This window comes from Pristiophorus japonicus, chromosome 27, assembly GCF_044704955.1.
Source record: "Pristiophorus japonicus isolate sPriJap1 chromosome 27, sPriJap1.hap1, whole genome shotgun sequence".
NCBI classification, from domain to species: domain Eukaryota; kingdom Metazoa; phylum Chordata; class Chondrichthyes; family Pristiophoridae; genus Pristiophorus; species Pristiophorus japonicus.
Window position 1 is genome coordinate 1,940,074 of NC_092003.1, and position 19,067 is coordinate 1,959,140.

The 19,067-nt window shown below is 48.1% G+C and overlaps 1 protein-coding gene across 10 annotated transcripts in view; it reads right to left on the minus strand.

The window, feature by feature from the left end:
- The window catches only part of LOC139239404 (putative uncharacterized protein DDB_G0285119), a 174,810-nt gene that overhangs the window by 18,884 nt on the left and 136,859 nt on the right, over nt 1–19,067 (minus strand). For 5 of the 10 annotated variants that reach the window (XR_011588639.1, XR_011588638.1, XR_011588643.1 and 2 more), the window contains 2 exons: nt 18,112–18,329; nt 10,121–10,414 (listed from right to left, as the gene is read on the minus strand). The exons of 1 other annotated variant lie outside the window; for it this stretch is intronic. The gene's annotated coding sequence lies outside the window, so the exon portion shown is untranslated. The remainder of the gene's footprint in view (nt 1–10,120; nt 10,415–18,111; nt 18,330–19,067) is intronic. 4 more of the 10 variants (XR_011588642.1, XR_011588644.1, XR_011588641.1 and 1 more) reach the window with 3 other exon arrangements.

A 19,067-nucleotide genomic window follows, 5' to 3' on the forward strand; every position in this document is an offset into this window, starting at 1 on the left:
GGACATCAGGCAAGCCGTACGTGGCAAACATGGCTCGTAGGCTTTCAATGGTGGCCGTGGACGTGCTTACAGACATTATCACACATTCAATCCATTTTGAGTAAGCGTCCACGACAACCAAAAACATTTTGCCTAGAAATGGGCCCACATAGTCCACGTGGATCCTCGACCACGGTTTGTAGGGCTACAACCACAAACTTAGCGGTGCCTCTCTCGGTGCATTGCTCAGCTGAGAGCAAGTGTTGCACTGGCGCACGCATGACTCTAAATCTGAGTCAATGCCAGGGCACCACACACGGGATCTGGCTATGGCTTTCGTCATTACAATGCCTGGGTGGGTGCTGTGCAGTTCACAAATGAACGTATCTCTGCCTTTCTTGGGCAAGACCACGCGATTACCCCACAACAGACAGTCCGTCGGAAGGGACATTTCGTTTGTGCGCCAGTGGAACGGCTTAATCGCCTCCTGCATCTCCGCTGGGACACTGGACCAGCTCCCATGGAGGACACAGTTTTTTTACAAAGGACAGTCCTGATCTGGCGGGCCGTAACGGGGCACTAGAAATAGTGGATGCATTGGTGATCATTTTCCAAGAGTCTATCGACTCTGGATCAGTTCCTATGGACTGGAGGGTAGCTAATGTAACACCACTTTTTTAAAAAGGAGGGAGAGAGAAAACCGGTAACTATAGACCGGTTAGCCTGACATCAGTAGTGAGGAAAATGTTGGAATCAATCATTAAGGATGAAATAGTAGCACATTTGGAAAGCAGTGTCAGGATCGGACCGAGTCAGCATGGATTTATGAAAGGGAAATCATGCTTGACGATTCTTCTGGAATTTTTTGAGGATGTAACTAGCAGAGTGGACAAGGGAGAACCAGTGGATGTGGTGTATTTGGACTTTCAAAAGGCTTTTGACAAGGTCCCGCACAAGAGATTGGTGTGCAAAATCAAAGCGCATGGTATTGGGGGTAATATACTGATGCGGATAGAGAACTGGTTGGCAGACAGGAAGCAGAGAGTTGGGATAAACGGATCCTTTTCAGAATGGCAGGCAGTGACTAGTGGAATGCCACAGGGCTCAGTGCTGGGACCCCAGCTATTTACAATATACATTAACGATTTAGATGAAGGAATTGAGTGTAATATCTCCAAGTTTGCAGATGACACTAAACTGGGTGGCGGTGTGAGCTGTGAGGAGGACGCTAAGAGGCTGCAGGGTGACTTGGACAGGTTAGGTGAGTGGGCAAATGCATGGCAGATGCAGTATAATGTGGATAAATGTGAGGTTATCCACTTTGGTGGCAAAAACAGGAAGGCAGAATATTATCTGGATGGCGGCAGATTAGGAAAAGGGGAGGTACAACGAGACCTGAGTGTCATGGTTCATCAGTTACTGAAAATGGGCATGCAGGTACAGCAGGCGGTGAAGAAGGCAAATGGTATGTTGGCCTTCATAGCTATGGGATTTGAGTATAGGAGCAGGGAGGTCTTACTGCAGTTGTACAGGGCCTTGGTGAGGCCACACCTGGAGTATTGTGTACAGTTTTGGTCTCCTAATCTGAGGAAGGACGCTCTTGCTATTGAGGGAGTGCAGCGAAGGTTCACCAGACTGATTCCCGGGATGGCTGGGCTGACAGATGAGGAGAGACTAGATCAATTGAGCCTTTATTCACTGGAGTTTAGGAGGATGAGAGGGGATCTCATAGAAACGTATAAGATTCTGACGGGACTGGACAGGTTAGATGCGGGAAGAATGTTCCCGATGTTGGGGGAAGTCCAGAACCAGGGGACATACTCTTAGGATAAGGGGTAGGCCATTTAGGACTGAGATGAGGAGAAACTTCTTCACTCAGTTGTTAACCTGTGGAATTCCCTGCCGCAGAGAGTTGTTGATGCCAGATCATTGGATATATTCAAGAGGGAATTAGATATGGCCCTTACGGCTAAGGGGATCAAGGGGTATGGATAGAAAGCAGGAAAGGGGTACTGAGGGAATGATCAGCCATGATCTTATTGAATGGCGGTGTAGGCTCGAAGGGCCGAATGGCCTACTCCTGCACCTACTTTCTCTGTTTCTATGTTTCTATGTTTCTCGAATGCCTCCATGACCATGAGCAAGTCCACTGGCTGTGCCATTCCCACCTAGGTGGTGGGCAATGGCAGCCGACTGAGAGCATCTGCGCAGTTCTCTGTGCCCGGTCTGTGGCAGATTACATAGTTGTATGCCAACAGTGTGAGCGCCCATCTTTGGATGTGGGCAGAGGCATTAGTGTTAATCCTTTTGCCCTCAGAGAACAACAATATGAGCGACTTGTGGTCAGTTTCAAGCTCAAACTTGAGACCAGATAAGTACTGGTGCATTTTTTTTTACTCCGTAAATGCACCCCAGAGCCTCTTTTTCAATCGTGCTGTCGGCCCTTTCGGCCTTGGACAAACTCCTGGATGCAAAAGCGACCGGTTGCAAAATCCCCGGTTCGTTAGCCTGACCCCGTATGACGACGCATCGCAAGCTAACACTAATCTTTTACAAGGGTTATACAGGACAAGCAGTTTGTTTGAATACAGTTTGTTTCTGGCTTTCTTAAAGGCAATCTCTTGTGAATTCCCCCATACCAGTCATCTCCCTTGTACAGTAGCACAAATAAAGATTCAAGCAGGGTGCTTAACCCAGGTAGAAAATTACTGAAATAGTTAAGGAGTCCCAGGAATGACCGCAGCTCCGTCACGGTTTGTGGTCTCGGCGCGTTCTTGATGGCCTCCGTCTTGGCGTCGGTGGGTCGATGCCGTCTGCTGCATTCTTCTTCCCAAAACTCAACCTCTTGCACCAGGAAAACACACTTTGCGTGTTTCAACCTGAGCCCCACGCGATCCAACCGACTAAGAATCTCCTCCAGGTTCTTCACGTGCTCCATGGTATCCCGACCTGTAACCAGTATGACGTCCTGGAAAACCACAGTGCGAGGAACCGACTTTAGCAGGCTCTCCGTGGTCCATTGGGAGATTGCCGCGGCCGACCGAATCCCGAACGGGCACCTGTTATAGATAAACAGACCTTTGTGCGTGTTGATGTAGGTGAGGCCTTTCGAAGACTCCTCCAGCTCCTGCGTCACGTAGGCCGAGGTCAGGTCCAGCTTGGTGAACGTCTTCCCTCCAGCCAGGGTCACAAATAGGCCGTCTGCCTTGGGTAGCGGGTACTGGTCCTGCAGCGAAAAACGGTTAATCGTTACTTTATAGTCCCCACAAATTCTAACCGGGCCATCCTCTTTAAGTACCGGGACAATCGGATTGGCCCACTTGTTGAATTCCACCGGCACGATGATGCCTTCTCGCTGCAGCCTGTCCAGCTCAATTTCTACTTTCTCACGCATCATGTACGGTATCGCCCGTGCCTTGTGGTGGATGGGTCGCGTACCGGGAACCAAATGGATCTACCCAGAGAAGCTTCCAATCCCTGGCTCGAACAACAATGTGAACTTGCTCAGAACCTGGGCACATGAGGCGTCGTCGACAGACGAAAGCGCTCGGATGTCGTCCCAGTTCCAGCGGATTTTACCCAGCCAGCTTCTGCCAAACACTGTGGGGCCATCCCCTGGCATAATCCACAGCGGGAGTTCATGTACTGCTCCGTCATAGGAGACTTTGACTTCTGCACTGCCAATTACAGGGATTAGTTCCTTGGTGTAAGTCCTTAGTTTGGTGTGAATGGGGCTGAGCTTGGGCCTGTGTGCCTTTTTGCCCCACAGCCTGTCGAAGGCCTTTTTACTCATTATGGACTGACTCGAACCCATGTCCAGTTCCATAGATACTGGGATTCCGTTCAGTTCAACTTTCAATATTATTGGTGGACATTTCGTAGTGAATGTGTGTACCCCACACACTTCTGCCTCCTCGGTACGAGTCTCCAATTCAGCCTGATCCCCAGTGGATCGATTTTCCTCTGCAACGTGGTGGTTTGGAGGGTTTGCAGCTCGCCGGCACATTCGCTAGAGGTGTCCCATTGTTCTGTAACCGTTGCACGCATCGTGCTTGAAGTGACATTGATGGGGCTGAGGATTACCTCCACAGCGCCAACAAGGTGTTAACTGCCTCACATTAACGATTGATGGTGGACTCTGGGTCATCTGAGGTCGGGCAGCAGTAGCCGGCGTGTACGTTCTGCCATGTATATATCTGCTCGAAACCGACGTTACTTTATGCACAGTACTGGCCGAAACTTCTTTACTCTGCGAAATCTGTTTGGTGGTGTCGCTGGTGGACATAAACGCCTGGCCTATCGTTATGGCTTTACTTAGACTCGGAGTTTCTACAGTCAACAGTTTGCGAAGGATTATCTCATGGCCCGGACCAGCGTACACAATTCTTCGTAGGATTTCTCCGTTGGTTTTGCCGGAGCTAGGAGATTCTTCATGAGCCCATAGGTTGTTGCCCCACAGACAGTTAGGAGGATCACCCTTCATTTGGCAGCGTTCTTGTCCTCTTCCAGCTCGTTGGCCACAAAGTATTGGTCGAGTCTCTCCACGGAGGCCTCCCAACTGTCCCCTTCTGAGAACTTCTCCAGGGTACCAACTGTTCTATGCATTTTTGCGCGGTTGTTCGTTACCTCATCGCCAATTGTTACACTCATAATAAAGGACGGAAACTGAGTACTGTGTACAATGAGCAAGTGTGACCTTAGCTCCTTTAATGCGACTCCAGAGTGCAGGTACCTCGTGGGTGGCCTGCTTATATACCATGTTCCCAAGGGATGCTGGGATCCCTTGGGACTGCAACAGATAGGCCCTCGGTTGGTAGTGTAATACAGGTTCCAAGGGGTTAAACACTTAACAAGAACCAACACCAACAGATGCATCTTTCCATGACCGTACTGGTTGGAGTGACCACCACACAGTCCTTGTGGAGAAGAAGTCCTGTGTTCACACTGAGGACAGCCTCCATTTTGTTGTGTGGCACAACTACCGTGCTGAATGGGATAGATTCAGAACAGATCTAGTAGCTCAAAACCTAGCATCCATGAGGCGCTATGGGTCACCAGCAGCGGCAGAAATGTATTCCACCACAATCTGCAACTTCATGGTCCGGCATATCCCTCACTCTACCTTTGCCATCAAGCTAGGGGACCAATCAAGTCCAACCAACGTAAAAAATAAGAAGATTGGGGAGAGTCAAATGCATTTATGAAAGGGAAATCATGTCTGACAAATCTGTTAACAGTTTTTTGAGGTTGAACTAACAGAATAGATAAAGGGGAACCGGTGGATGTGGTGCATTTGGATTTTCAGAAGGCATTTGATAAGGTGCCACACAGGAGGTTATTAAACAAAATTAGGGCTCATGGCATTGGGGGTAATATATTAGCATGGATTGAGGATTGGTTAACGGACAGAAAACAGAGAGTAGGAATAAACGGATCATTTTCAGGTTGGCAGGCTGTAACTAGTGGGGTACTGCAAGGATCAGTGCCGGGGCCCCAGCTATTCACAATATATATCAATGATTTGGATGAGGGAACCAATTGTAATATATCCAAGTTTGCTGATGATACAAAGCTCGGTGGGAATGTAAGTTGTGAGGAGGATGCAGAGACTTCAAGGGGATATAGCCAGGCTGAGTGATTGGGCAAGAATGTGGCAGATGGAATATAATATGGAGAAATGTGAAGTTATCCACTTTGATAGGAAAAGTAGAAAAGCAGAGTATTTTTTAAATGGTGAGAGATTGTTAAATGTTGGTGTTCAGAGGGACCTAGGTGTCCTTGTACACCAATCACTGAAAGTTAACATGCAGATACGGCAAGCAATTAAGAAAGCAAATGGTATGTTGGCATTTATTACAAGAGGATTTGAGTATAAGAGTAAAGATGTCTTACTGCAAGTATACAGGGCCCTGGTGAGACCACACCTGGAGTATTGTGCACAATTCTGGTCTCCTTACCTAAGGAAGGATATACTTGCCATAGAGGGAGTGCAACGAAGGTTCACCAGACTGATTCCTGGGATGGGGGATTGTCCTATGAGGAGAATTTGAGCAGACTGGGCCGATATTCTCTAGAGTTTAGAAGAATGAGAGGTGATCTCATTGAAACAGATAAAATTCTGACAGGGCTTGACAGGGTAAATGCTGGAGGATGTTTTCCCCTGGAGTCTAGAACCAGGGGTCACAGTCTCAGGATAAGGGGTCGGCCATTTAGGACTGAGATGAGGAGGAATTTCTTCACTCAGAGGGTGGTGAATCTTTGGAATTCTCTACCCCAGAGAACTGTGGAAGCTCAGTCTTTGAGCATATTCAAGACAGAAATTAATAGATCTTTGGATAGTAAGGGAATCAAGGGATATGGGTACAGGCAAGTGGACTTGAGGTAGAAGATCAGCCATGGTCTTCTTGAATGGTGGAGCAGCCTCGAAGGGCCGAATGGCCTCCTCCTCCTCCTATTTCTTATGTTCTTATGTAATCCTGGTTCAATTAGGAGTATAGAAGAGCACCGGGCATACCTAAAACTGATGTGCCACCCTGGTGAAGCTGCAACACATGCATGCTAACCAGCAGGTGCAGCATGTTATAGACACGGCTAAGCAATCCCATAATGGATCAGATCAAAGCTCTGCAGTCCTGCCACATCCAGTCATGAATGGTGGTGGACAATTAAACAACTGATGGGAGGAAGAGGCTCCATGAACATCTCCATCCTCAAGGATGGCAGAGCCCAGCACACAAGTGCAAAAGACAAGGCTGAAGCGTTTGCAACCATCTTCAGCCAGAAGTGCAGAGTGGATGATCCATCTTCGCCTCCTCCTGAGGTTCCCACCATCACACAGAATCCAGTCCCAGCCAATTCAATTTACTCCATGTGACACCAAGAAGCGGCTGAGCTCACAGGACACAGCAAAGGCTGTGGGACCTGACAACATCCCTGCTGTTGTGCTGAAGACTTGTGCTCCAGAACTAGACGCACCTCTAGCCAACCTGTTCCAGTACAGTTACAACACTCGCACATACCCAACAATGTCAACAACTGCCCAGGTATGTCCTGTCCACAAAAAGCAGGACAAATCCAATTCGGCCAATTACTGCCCCGTCAGTCTACTCTCAATCATTAGCAAAGTAATGGAAGGTGTCATCGACAGTGCTATCAAGCAGCATTTACCCACCAATAGCCTGCTCACTGATGCTCAGTTTGGGTTCTGCCAGGACCACTCGGCTCCAGACCTCATTACAGCCTTGGTCCCAATATGGACAAATGAGCTGAATACCAGAGGTGAGGTGAGAGTGACTACCCTCGACATTAAGGCAGCATTTGACCGAGTGTGGCATCAAGGGGCCCTAGTAAAATTGAAGTAAATGGGAATCAGGGAAAACTCTCCACGGGCTGGAGACATACCCAGCACAAAGGGAGATGGTTGTGGTTGTTGGAGGCCAATCATCTCAGCCCCAGGACATCGTGTAGGAGTTCCTCAGGGCAGTGTCCTAGGCCCAAACAGCTTCAGCTGCTTCATCAATGACCTTCCTTCCATCATACTTTAGGTCAGAAGTGGGAATATTCGCGGATGAATGCAGTGTTCAGTTCCATTTGCAACTCCTCAGATAATGGAGCAGTCCGTGCCCACATGCAGCAAGACCTGGGCGACATTCGGGCTTGGGCTGATTGGTGGCAAGTAACATTCGCGCCACACAAGCAGCAGGCAATGACCATCTCCAACAAGCAAGAGTCTAACCACCTCCACTTGATATTCAATGGCCGAATCCCTTGCCATAAACATCCTGAGGGTCACCATTGACTAGAACCTTAATCGGACCAGCCACATAAATATTGTGGCTACATGAGCGGGTCAGAGGCTGGGTATTCTGCGGCGAGTGTCTCACCTCCTGACTCCCCAAAGCCTTTTCATCATCGACATGGCACAAGTCAGGAGTGTATAATCACTTGCCTGGATGAGTGCAGCTCCAACAACACTCAAGAAGCTCAACACCATCCAGGACAAAGCAGCCCGCTTAATCAGTACCCCATCCACCACCTTCAACATTCACTCCCTCCACCACCGGCGCACCGTGGCTGCAGTGTGTACCATCTACAAGATGCACTGCAGCAACTCGCCAAGGCTTCTTCGGCAGCACCTCCCAAACCCACGACCTCTACCACCTAGAAGGGCAAGGGCAGCAGGCGCATGGGGACACCACCACCTCCAAGTTCCCCTCCGAGTCACATACCATCCTGACTTGGAAATATATCGGCCGTTCCTTCATCGTCGCAGGGTCAAAATCCTGGAACTCTAACAGCTCTATGGGAGCACCTTCACCACGCGGACTGCAGCGGTTCAAGAAGGCGGCTCACTACCACCTTCTCAAGGGGCAATTAGGGGGATGGGCACTAAATGCCGGCCTTTCCAGCGATGCCCACATCCCGGTACAAATTTTTAAGATCCCAGAGCCACTATTGGATGAAAGAGTAGGGGAGCTCTGCCCGGTGTCCTGGCCGTTAGTTATCCCTCAAACAACATCACGAAAACAGATGATCTAGGTCATTATCACATTGCTGTTTGTGGGAGCTTGCTGTGCGCAAAATTGCTGCGATATTTTCTACATTACAACAGTGACTACACTTGAAAAAAAGGACTTAATTGGCTGTAAAATGCTTTGGGACGTTCTGTAGCTGTGGAAGGTGTTGTAGAATGGGAGTTCTGTCTTTCTTTCTCATCGCACGGATAAGATGGATTTCTTGGGGTAGAAATTCAGGTCCACCCGAAACGGGTCGCACCTACCAATTTTGAAGTGTTTTTTCCACCGCGGTGGATGAGGTGACCTTCTTCGCACAATTCAGCTGTTTGTCATTTTTTTTCAGGCGGAACGGAAGTCGGTCATAATGGGGGCGGGAAGCAGATGATCGACCACGAGAGGGGCGGAAGTGGAGGCGGGACAGAATCTCCGCCGCTGTCATACATCAGCGGAGCTGTGATGATGTCATGACTCATGTGTGTCACCATGTCGCTCCCCTTCACTTAAAGGGGAGCGCCACTGCGAGTTCTGCGACGATTTTAGTTCGGTCCACTGGGCCACTAGGGAGGGTTTCAGCCGGGCCAACAGCCTGGCACTTAACAGGGGGTGTCAGGCTGCCTGTTGGCGACCTGGCTGAACCCGGGGGGCATAATTGTCCGGCCGATCTGGAAGTCGGCCGGCAAAAAAATGGCAGCCACGGCAGAATGCCCTCCCCTTTAATGGCCGCCGCATAGCCATGACCCACACACTGAAAACAAGGTGCACCGACAGAAAAAGCTGTCTGGGGCACCAATCGGCGGCCCGAAGATGTTTTGTGCTGAATATTGATTGAGGTACGGGAGATCGGCAGTGCGTCCTTTGATGATGTACTGAGGAGGAGTTGGGGACTGCCGGAAAAATCACCGAGGTGAGTTTTGCTGGCGGCGGCCATTGGACGCCAAACCAGCGGCCACTCGCCTCTGCCGCTAGGCTGCCGCTTTCCGGCTGTACGCAGCCTTTTCGGGGGGCTGAATTTCAGCCCCATTATATATTATGTAAGGTGGAGTTGCTGTTGTCAGACAAGAGGCACCCCCAGCAGGCCAGGAATGTCAGCAGGTGTTAACCTGGACAGGGAACAAGAATGACCGATCGATTGTTTGGGCCAAGCCTCTGCCGCAAAAACCTTTGTACCCGAGACATATCCAACCTGCAATAAACCATAAATGGTAATAGCTGATTGATCAATTTAGGCATCATATACAGCCCGACAAGGAATAGTGCACCGAACACACAATACAGTCGCTGAGTACTTTTAAAAGAAAGCTCCGTCATTTTTTGATTCCACTTTGCAAGTGTCCTGAAACTCCGAGGGAGAGAGATTGTTTACTGCCATCTAGTTCTTGATCTCAGTTCACAATCAAGAGCCGAAAATGAGTAATCGAAAAGTAAGTTCGTCCTTCACTTTTTGATATTTGCCAGGTCTAACCCTTTAATCCACAACTCGGCTGTGTGTCCGACAGGCTTCCTGTGAACGATGCCTGCTCCATATTGGCCCAGAGTCTTTAACTCTATAAATGGTAACGCTAATCCAATATCCCAGACCGCATTCCCTCATTAAACAGAAACAGATAAAGCATATTGGAACTTACATTTAGATTGTATTTACTGCCTTGGTTTGGCTTTGGGTTTCCTGAGATTCCTAGATCTTTTAGCTTCATCCTGGGCCGTGCTGCTCAGCTATTTCTCCTTCCTCTGGGCAACACTTTTCACGTCTCGGCCTTAAATTCCCTCCGCCATCACTCTGTTCACTCACAAACCTTGTCCAACTCATTCTGTGGTTCCTGGACTGCCTCTTCTGGTTCCACTCTCCCTCCCAGTCACTTCCTCAAAGTGTTGGAGATCAATACAAGATTTCATTGTTCTAACTGGCGAGAAGTTCGGAACTGTGGGGGAGCAGAGAGATTTAGGGCTCCAAGTACAGAAATCACTAAAACCCAGCGCTCAGGGTCAAAAAATAATTAAAGAGACAAATGGAATGTTTGTCTTTATCTCGGGGGCTGGAATACAATCGGTGGGAGCGATGTTACAGTTTATATATCATCATCATAAGCAGTCCCTCGAACAAGGATGACTTGCTTCCACACCAAAAGGGATGAGTTCATAGATGTTTCAATAAAGGACCCTATACCCAATAAAGGACTAATTAGCAATCTTGTTGTGCAAGGCCCCTTGGGGAAGAGTGACCATAATATGGTAGAGTTCTTTATTAAGGTGGAGAGTGACACAGTTAATTCAGAGACTAGGATCCTGAACTTAAGGAAAGGTAACTTCGATGGTATGAGACGTGAATTGGCAAGAAGACTGGCGAGTGATACTTAAAGGGTTGACGGTGGATAGGCAATGGCAAACATTTAAAGATCACATGGATAAACTTCAACAATTGTACATCCCTGTCTGGAGTAAAAATAAAACGGGGAAGGTGGCTCAACCGTGGCTAACAAGGGAAATTAAGGATAGTGTTAAATCCAAGGAAGAGGCATATAAATTGGCCAGAAAAGGAGCAAACCTGAGGACTGGGAGAATTTTGTAATACAGCAGAGGAGGACAATGGGTTTACATAGAAAATAGGTGCAGGAGCAGGCCATTCGGCCCTTCAAGCCTGCACCACCATTCAATATGATCATGGCTGATCATTCACCTCAGTTCCCCTTTCCTGCTTTCTCTCCATACCCCTTGATCCCTTTAACTGTAAAGGCCATATCTAACCCCCTCTTGAATATATCCAATGAACTGGCATCAACAACTCTCTGCGGCAGGGAATTCCACAGGTTAACAAACTCTATGAGTGAAGAAGTTTCTCCTCATCTCAGTCCCAAATGGCTTACCCCTTATCCTTAGACTATGTCCCCTGGTTCTGGACTTACCAACATCGGGAACATTCTTCCTGCATCTAACCTGTCCAGTCCCGTCAGAATTTTATATGTTTCTATGATCCTCTCATCCTTCTAAACTCCAGTGAATACAGGCCCAGTCGATCCAGTCTCTCCTCATCTGTCAGTCCAGCCATCCCGGGAATCAGTCTGGTGAACCTTCACTGCACTCCCTCAATAGCAGATTAGGAGACCAAAACTGAACATAATATTCCAGGTGAGGCCTCACTAAGGCCCTGTACAACTGCAGTAAGACCTCCCTGCTCCTATACTCAAATCCCCTAGCTATGAAGGCGATTATACCATTTGCCTTCTTCACCGCCTGCTGTACCTGCATGCCAACTTTCAATGACTGATGAACCATGACACCCAGGTCTCGTTGCACCTCCCCTTTTCCTAATCTGCCACCATTCAGATAATATTCTGCCTTCGTGTTTTTGCCACCAAAATGGATAACCTCACATTTATCCACATTATACTGCATCTGCCACGCATTTGCCCACTCACCTAATCTGTCCAAGTCACCCTGCAGCCTTTTAGCGTCCCCCTCACAGCTCACACTGCCACCCAGCTTAGTGTCATCTGCAAACTTGGAGATATGACACTCAATTCCCTCATCCAAATCATTAATGTATATTGTAAATAGCTGGGGTCCCAGCACTGAGCCCTGCGCCACCCCACCAGTCACTGCCTGCCATTCTGAAAAGGACCCGTTTATCCCGACTCCCTGCTTCCTGTCTGCCAACCAGTTCTCTATCCACGTCAGTACATTACCCCAATACCATGTGCTTTAATGTTACACACCAATCTCTTGTGTGGGACCTTGTCAAAAGCCTTTTGAAAGTCCAAATACACCACATCCACTGGTTCTCCCTTGTCCAGTCTACCAGTTACATCCTCAAAAAATTCTAGAAGATTTGTCAAGCAGGATTTCCCTTTCATAAGTCAATGCTGACTTGTGCCGATCTCGTCACTGCTTTCCAAATGTGCTGCTATTTCATCTTTAATAATTGATTCCAACATTTTCCCCATTATTGATGTCAGGCTAACCGGTCTATAATTACCCGTTTTCTCTCTCCCTCCTTTTTTAAAAAGCGGTGCTACATTAGCTACCCTCCTGTCTATAGGAACTGATCCAGAGTCGATAGACTGTTGGAAAATGATCACATGTCCATCCACTATTTCTAGGGCTACTTCCTTAAATACTCTGGGATGCAGACTATCAGGCCCCAGGGATTTATCGGCCTTCAATCACATCAATTTCCCTAACACCATTTCCCATCTAATAAGGATTTCCTTCAGTTCCTCCTTCTCACCAGACCCTCGGTCCCCTAGACTTTCCAGAAGGTTATTTGTGTCTTCCTTCTTGAAGACAGAACCAAAGTACTTGTTTAACTGGTTCGCCATTTCTTTGTTCCCCATTATAAATTCACCTGAATCTCACTGCAAGGGACCTACGTTTGTTTTCACTAATATTTTTATTTTCATATATCTATAGAAGCTTTCACAGTCAGTTTTTATGTTCCTAACAAGCTTTTTTCTCATATTCTATTTTCCCCCTCCTTCCCTGTCTGGAATAAAAATAAAACGGGGAAGGTGGCTCAACCGTGGCTAACAAGGGAAATTAAGGATAGTGTTAAATCCAAGCAAGAGGCATAGAAATCGGCCAGAAAATGCAGCAAACCTGAGGACTGGGAGAATTTCCCCCCTCCTAATTAAACCCTTTGTCCTCCTCTGCTGTATTACAAAATTCTCCCAGTCCTCAGCTTTGCTGCTTTTTCTGGTCAATTTATATGCCTTTTCCTTGGATTTAACACTATCCTTAATTTCCCTTGTTAGCCACGGTTGAGTGACCTTCCCCGTTTTATTTTTACTTCAGACAGGGAAGGAGGGAAAAATAGAGTATGAGAGGAAGCTTGCTGGGAACATAAAAACTGACTGCGAAAGCTTCTATAGATATGTGAAAATAAAAATATTAGTGAAAACAAACGTAGGTCCCTTGCAGTGAGATTCAGGTGAATTTATAATGGGGAACAAAGAAATGGCGGACCAGTTGAACAAGTACTTTGGTTCTGTCTTCACGAAGGAAATACTAGGGGACCGAGAGTCTAGTGGGAAGGAGGAACTGAAGGAAATCCTTATTAGATGGGAAATGGTGTTAGGGAAATTGATGGGATTGAAAGCCGATTAATCCCCGGGGCCTGACAGTCTGCATCCCAGAGTACTTAAGGAAGTAGCCCTAGGAATAATGGATGCATTGGTGATCATTTTCCAACAGTCTATCGAAACTGGATTGGTTCCTATGGACTGGAGGGTAGCTAATGTAACACCACTTTTTAAGAAAGGAGGGAGAGAGAAAACGAGTAATTATAGACCGGTTAGCCTGACATCAGTAGTGGGGAAAATGTTGGAATCAATTATTAAAGATGAAATAGCAGCACATTTGGAAAGCAGTGACGAGATCGGTCCAAGACAGCATGGATTTATGAAAGGGAAATCCTGCTTGACAAATCTTCTAGAATTTTTTGAGGATGTAACTGGTAGACTGGACAAGGGAGAACCAGTGGATGTGGTGTATTTGGACTTTCAAAAGGCTTTTGACAAGGTCCCACACAAGAGATTGGTGTGCAACATTAAAGCACATGGTATTGGGGGTAATGTACTGACGTGGATAGAGAACTGGTTGGCAGACAGGATGCAGTGACTAGTGGGGTGCCGCAGGGCTCAGTGCTGGGACCCCAGCTATTTACAATATACATTAATGATTTGGATGAGGGAATTGAGTGTAATATCTCCAAGTTTGCAGATGACACTAAGCTGGGTGGCAGTGTGAGCTGTGAGGAGGACGCTAAATGGCTGCAGGGTGACTTGGACAGGTTAGGTGAGTGGGCAAACGCGTGGCAGATGCAGTATCAAGTGGATAAATGTGAGGTTATCCACTTTGGTGGCAAAAACAGGAAGACAGAATATTATCTGAATGGCGGCAGATTAGGAAAAGGGGAGGTGCAGCGAGACCTGGGTGTCATGGTTTATCAGTCATTGAAAGTTGGCATGCAGTTACAGCAGGCGGTGAAGAAGGCAAATGGTATGTTGGCCTTCATAGCTAGGGGATTTGAGTATAGGAGCAGGGAGGTCTTACTGCAGTTGTACAGGGCCTTAGTGAGGCCTCACCTGGTGTTTTAGTCTCCTAATCTGAGGAAGGACGCTCTTGCTATTGAGGGAGTGCAGCGAAGGTTCACCAGACTGATTCCTGGGATGAGGAAAGACTGGATCGACTGGGCCTGTATTCACTGGAGTTTAGAAGGATGAGAGGGGATCTCATAGAAACATATAAAATTCTGACGGGACTGGACAAGTTAGATGCAGGAAGAATATTCCCGATGTTGGGGAAATCCAGAACTAGGGGACAAAGTCTAAGGATAAGGGGTAAGCCATTTAGGACTGAGATGAGGAGAAACGTCTTCACTCAGAGAGTTGTTAACCTGTGGAATTCCCTGCCGCATAGAGTTGTTGAGGCCAATTCATTGGATATATTCAAGGGGGAGTTAGATATGGCCCTTACGGCTGAAGGGATCAAGGGGTATGGAGAGAAAGCAGGAAAGGGGTACTGAGGTGAATGATCAGCAATGATCATGTTGAATGGTGGTGCAGGCTCGAAGGGTCGAATGGCCTACTCCTGCACCTATTTTCTATGTTTCTATTTTCTATTCAAGTCCTGAACTCCAGGGCTGGAAAATGCCTGTGTTTATATAAAGCTCTGGTCAGACCCCATCTGCAGTAACTACGTCCCGTCCTGAGCCCCGCCCCTCGGGGAGGATATATCGGCCTCGGAGTGGGAGCAGCGCAGATTCACCAGAATGATACCCCGGGGCTAAACTATGAAAAGTGTGTGCAGAGACTGGGCTTGAGACTAGGTGATGATGATGAGGATGATGACTATGATTCCCTTCAATATAAAAGAATAAGTGATGATCTAATTGAGGTATTTTAAATGATTAAAGAAGTTGAAAGGGTAGAGGAAATTATTTCCTCTGGGGGGGTGGGGAATAGCCCAGAACAAGGGGGATTATCTTAACATTAGAGCCCGGCCGTTCAGGGGTGATGTCAGGAAACACTTCACACAAAGGGCAGTGGGAATCGGGAACCCTCTCCCCCAAAAGCTGTTGAGCCTGGATCTGGAATTCCATCCCTAAACTTCTCCGCCCTCTCTCCTCCTTTAAGTCATTTCTTAAAACCTCGCTCTTTGATCAAGTTTTTGGTCCCCTGTCCTAATATCTTCTTCTTTGGCTCGGTGTCAAATTTTGTCTGATAATCGCTCCTGTGAAGCGCCCTTGGATGTTTCTGTCATGTATGTAACCAGCACACTACTGTAACCCTTATACAATTGTAACCCTCAGGTAACTACTACATACTGTACATACTTACTGGAAATGCACACCTTGACCACAGGGGGTGTACTTGTGGAAGACACTCCTTACCTGGAGATTCAGGTATATAAGGGGAGGTCCCTCGCAGGGCCAGCACTCCTTGGTCCAGGTAATAAAGGTGAAGCTCACAGAGTGATTGTGTCTGCAGTACATGCCTCGTGTGATTATGTTTAAGAGTTAAGGACTCTCAACAGTTTCACTATGTTAGTCATCATCATAGGCAGTCCCTCGAAATGAGGGTGACTTGCTTCTACGCCAAAAAAAGGATGAGTTCACAGGTGTTTCAACTTTAGAACCCGAACTACATCCTCAAAGGTGGAAGATACCTGTGCGTGGATTTTTTTAACGTGTGGTGGCCGTTAAAAGGAGCGGCATGCAGCCCCTGGACAGTGTGGAGGGAGGCCACTACAGGGTACAGCGCGAGCTGGTGCAGGAGGGCAAAGGCAGCGAAGAGGGACGTCAGCTAGGTCCAGGTCGGTGATTGGAGCGTGGGCAGATGGAACAGGAGTGGCGAGATCGGGGCGAAGGAGCTGTGAGAGACTGTGGAGGGATGTGATCGGGGCCCAAGAAAGGCGTGAGTTCGGGGCCAGGGGCAGCACACTGCGATATGTGCGCGCACTAGGTCCGTGCAGCAGAGCTGGTCTCCAGTTGTCCTGGGTAATCCTTGCCACTGGACCAAGACCTAGCTCTGTCAAGCCCGTGTGGTGACTATGTTAAAGGCTGTATAAATACACGGTGTTAGTGTTAGTCCTTGGATTAACCACGAGAATCCAAGAAACTAACAATAAGTACTTTCAAACAGCCGCGCTGACTTCTAATGTAAAATCCATCATGTTTCCAGTCATTCCCTGATCCCAAGCCTGGAGATTTGATCGAAATATTCCGAGGTGATTATCAACATTGGGCTATCTATGTCGGAGATGGAGATGTCGTCCACTTAACTGAAGGTAAGAGCTCTCAGGCTTTTGTACTTAGATTCAACGTCCTTTTATATTGACAGAATAAAGGTATGAATCTGAAGTCTGCCCACGTTCCATTATTTACAATGGAGGCTGCCTATGTAAACGTCACGCTGTAATCACAACCTTTCACCAGTGGAGGTGCTGCAGTGTCACCACTGGCAGGAGGGTGTAATTACAGTCCAGATTCCTGACAATCCCCCTTCCTCTAGCATTGGTGGCAGACATTTTGACACCAAGCGCTGGAATTCCCCCCTAAACCTGCCGCCAGTGGGGGTCATGACTTGCCCTCACCCCCAATCATTTTGAGGTTAGCCAAAGTTGGACTTCTTATAGGCTAAATTGACCAAAATTGGGGGCATCAGTCGGGCAAATCTGGAGTTCGACCCCTCCATTCCTCTACCCTAGCTCTGCCACTGCCCGACATTTTCTCCCCAACCTCAAAAGCTGCCTCAAACCCTCGGTGACCAAATCTAAGGTCAGTTCTCCAAACTCTACAACTGCTGCTGCTCACCTTACTCCTCTCTGAAGCACCTTGGCCCAATTACTCTCAACGGTGCCAGAGAATTGTAGATTGTATCGAACTGAGGTATTTTATCAGCCTCAGTAATCCATTCCCTTTAACTGTATCTAAGCAAGGTTCCATCCCTTTAACTGTATCCAACCCGGGTATTCCAACAGCCTCAATAAACCGTCCCTTTGATGTATTTTCTAGGATCGAGTGCAAGAGTATCGTCCAGCTCTACGACTAACATTGTGGTTAAAAGACAGCGTCTCTCTAAGGTAGCTGGAAAGGATGAGTACCATATCAACAACACTTCTGACGAGAAATGGGACCCGTTACCCATTGACGAGATAATAAAAAATGCTAAAGCAAAGGTTGGAAACAAAGTGGAGTACGAACTAACAACAGCAAACTGCGAGCACTTTGTCAATGAGCTTCGGTGCGGTAAAAAAGTATCGGATCAGGTGAGTACATCCCGTGACCAACAGGTAATGATACACTGGGGAGATCTGATGTGGCTTGGGCCTCTCTGCCAGCAGGTGTCCCTCCAAGTGTCTGAGACACGTTGACACAAGGTGTTGTGTGGGGGGGGTGAATGGGGCATTCTATCGGTTTGTCAGTGAGAGAGTCGGGGAACGGTACTGGGGGGGAGGGGGGTTAGACCAGAATTCCTTGGTTATTCCATAGAATGGGAATGGAGACCGAGGCACATGTTAAATGGAAGAGGATACAAAGGCACATTGGGAAGGTCACTAGAGGTCATGCCATCAACGACCCGGCACAGTATCTACAGCTGGGATCTCAGAGTCACTGAAATACCTTCACTGTGGTGTCTGTTTCTGTCTCTAACTGATGCACTCTCTTCCCACAGGGCAAGGAAATCGAGAGTGATGTTGGTGCTGCTGGTGCTGCTGTTGTTCAAGCTGCTGGTGCTTCTGTTGGGGTTGTTGTTGGTGCTGCAGCGGATGTTGTTGGTGCTGCTGCTGAAACTGTTGGTGCTGCTGCTCGATTTGTTCGTGCGTTTGTTAATTCTGTTGCTGATGGAAATGATGGTCGTTAAATTTTTGAAATCATTAAACTAAAGAATTTAATTGAATTACCTCCATTAACTGAGGTGTCGTCACTGCTGTAATGTCAAAAATACGGATGCTTCCTTCAGGCCCCGATACGGTTCCCTGGGCCCCGATACGGTGCGCGGGGCCCCGATACAGTTCCTGGGGGCACCGATATGGTGCGTGGGGCCCCGATACGGTTCCCTGGGCCCCGATATGGTTCCCTGGGCCCCAATACGGTTCGCGGGCCCTGATACAGTTGCCTGGCCCCGATATGGTGCGCGGGGCCCCGATACGGTTCCCTGGGCCCCGATACGGTTCCCGAGGCCCCGATACGGTCCCTGGGCCTCGATACGGTGCGCAAGGCCGCGATACTGGTCACGGAGCCCCGATACGGTGCGCGGGGCCCCGATACATTCCCTGGACTTTGATACGCTCCAGTTGGGGAGTTTCCAAAGCCAGGCCACTTCACACCGAGTCTACCCTTGTATCGTCAGCGCAGCACAAGGAGAGATAGACGGATCGAGCGGCAATAGGGAAGCTGAATCCTGAGCACCATTAACTCACAATACAACTGCAGGACACTGGGACACTGGGAGAAACCAGTGAGAGAGAAAAGGAGGCAGAAGCTAACACAGTGGGTTTGGACAGAGCTCAGGAAGCACTTCACAAGACGGAATGCTGACTCCCTGGGCTGGACTTCTGGCTCACAGAATAAAACCT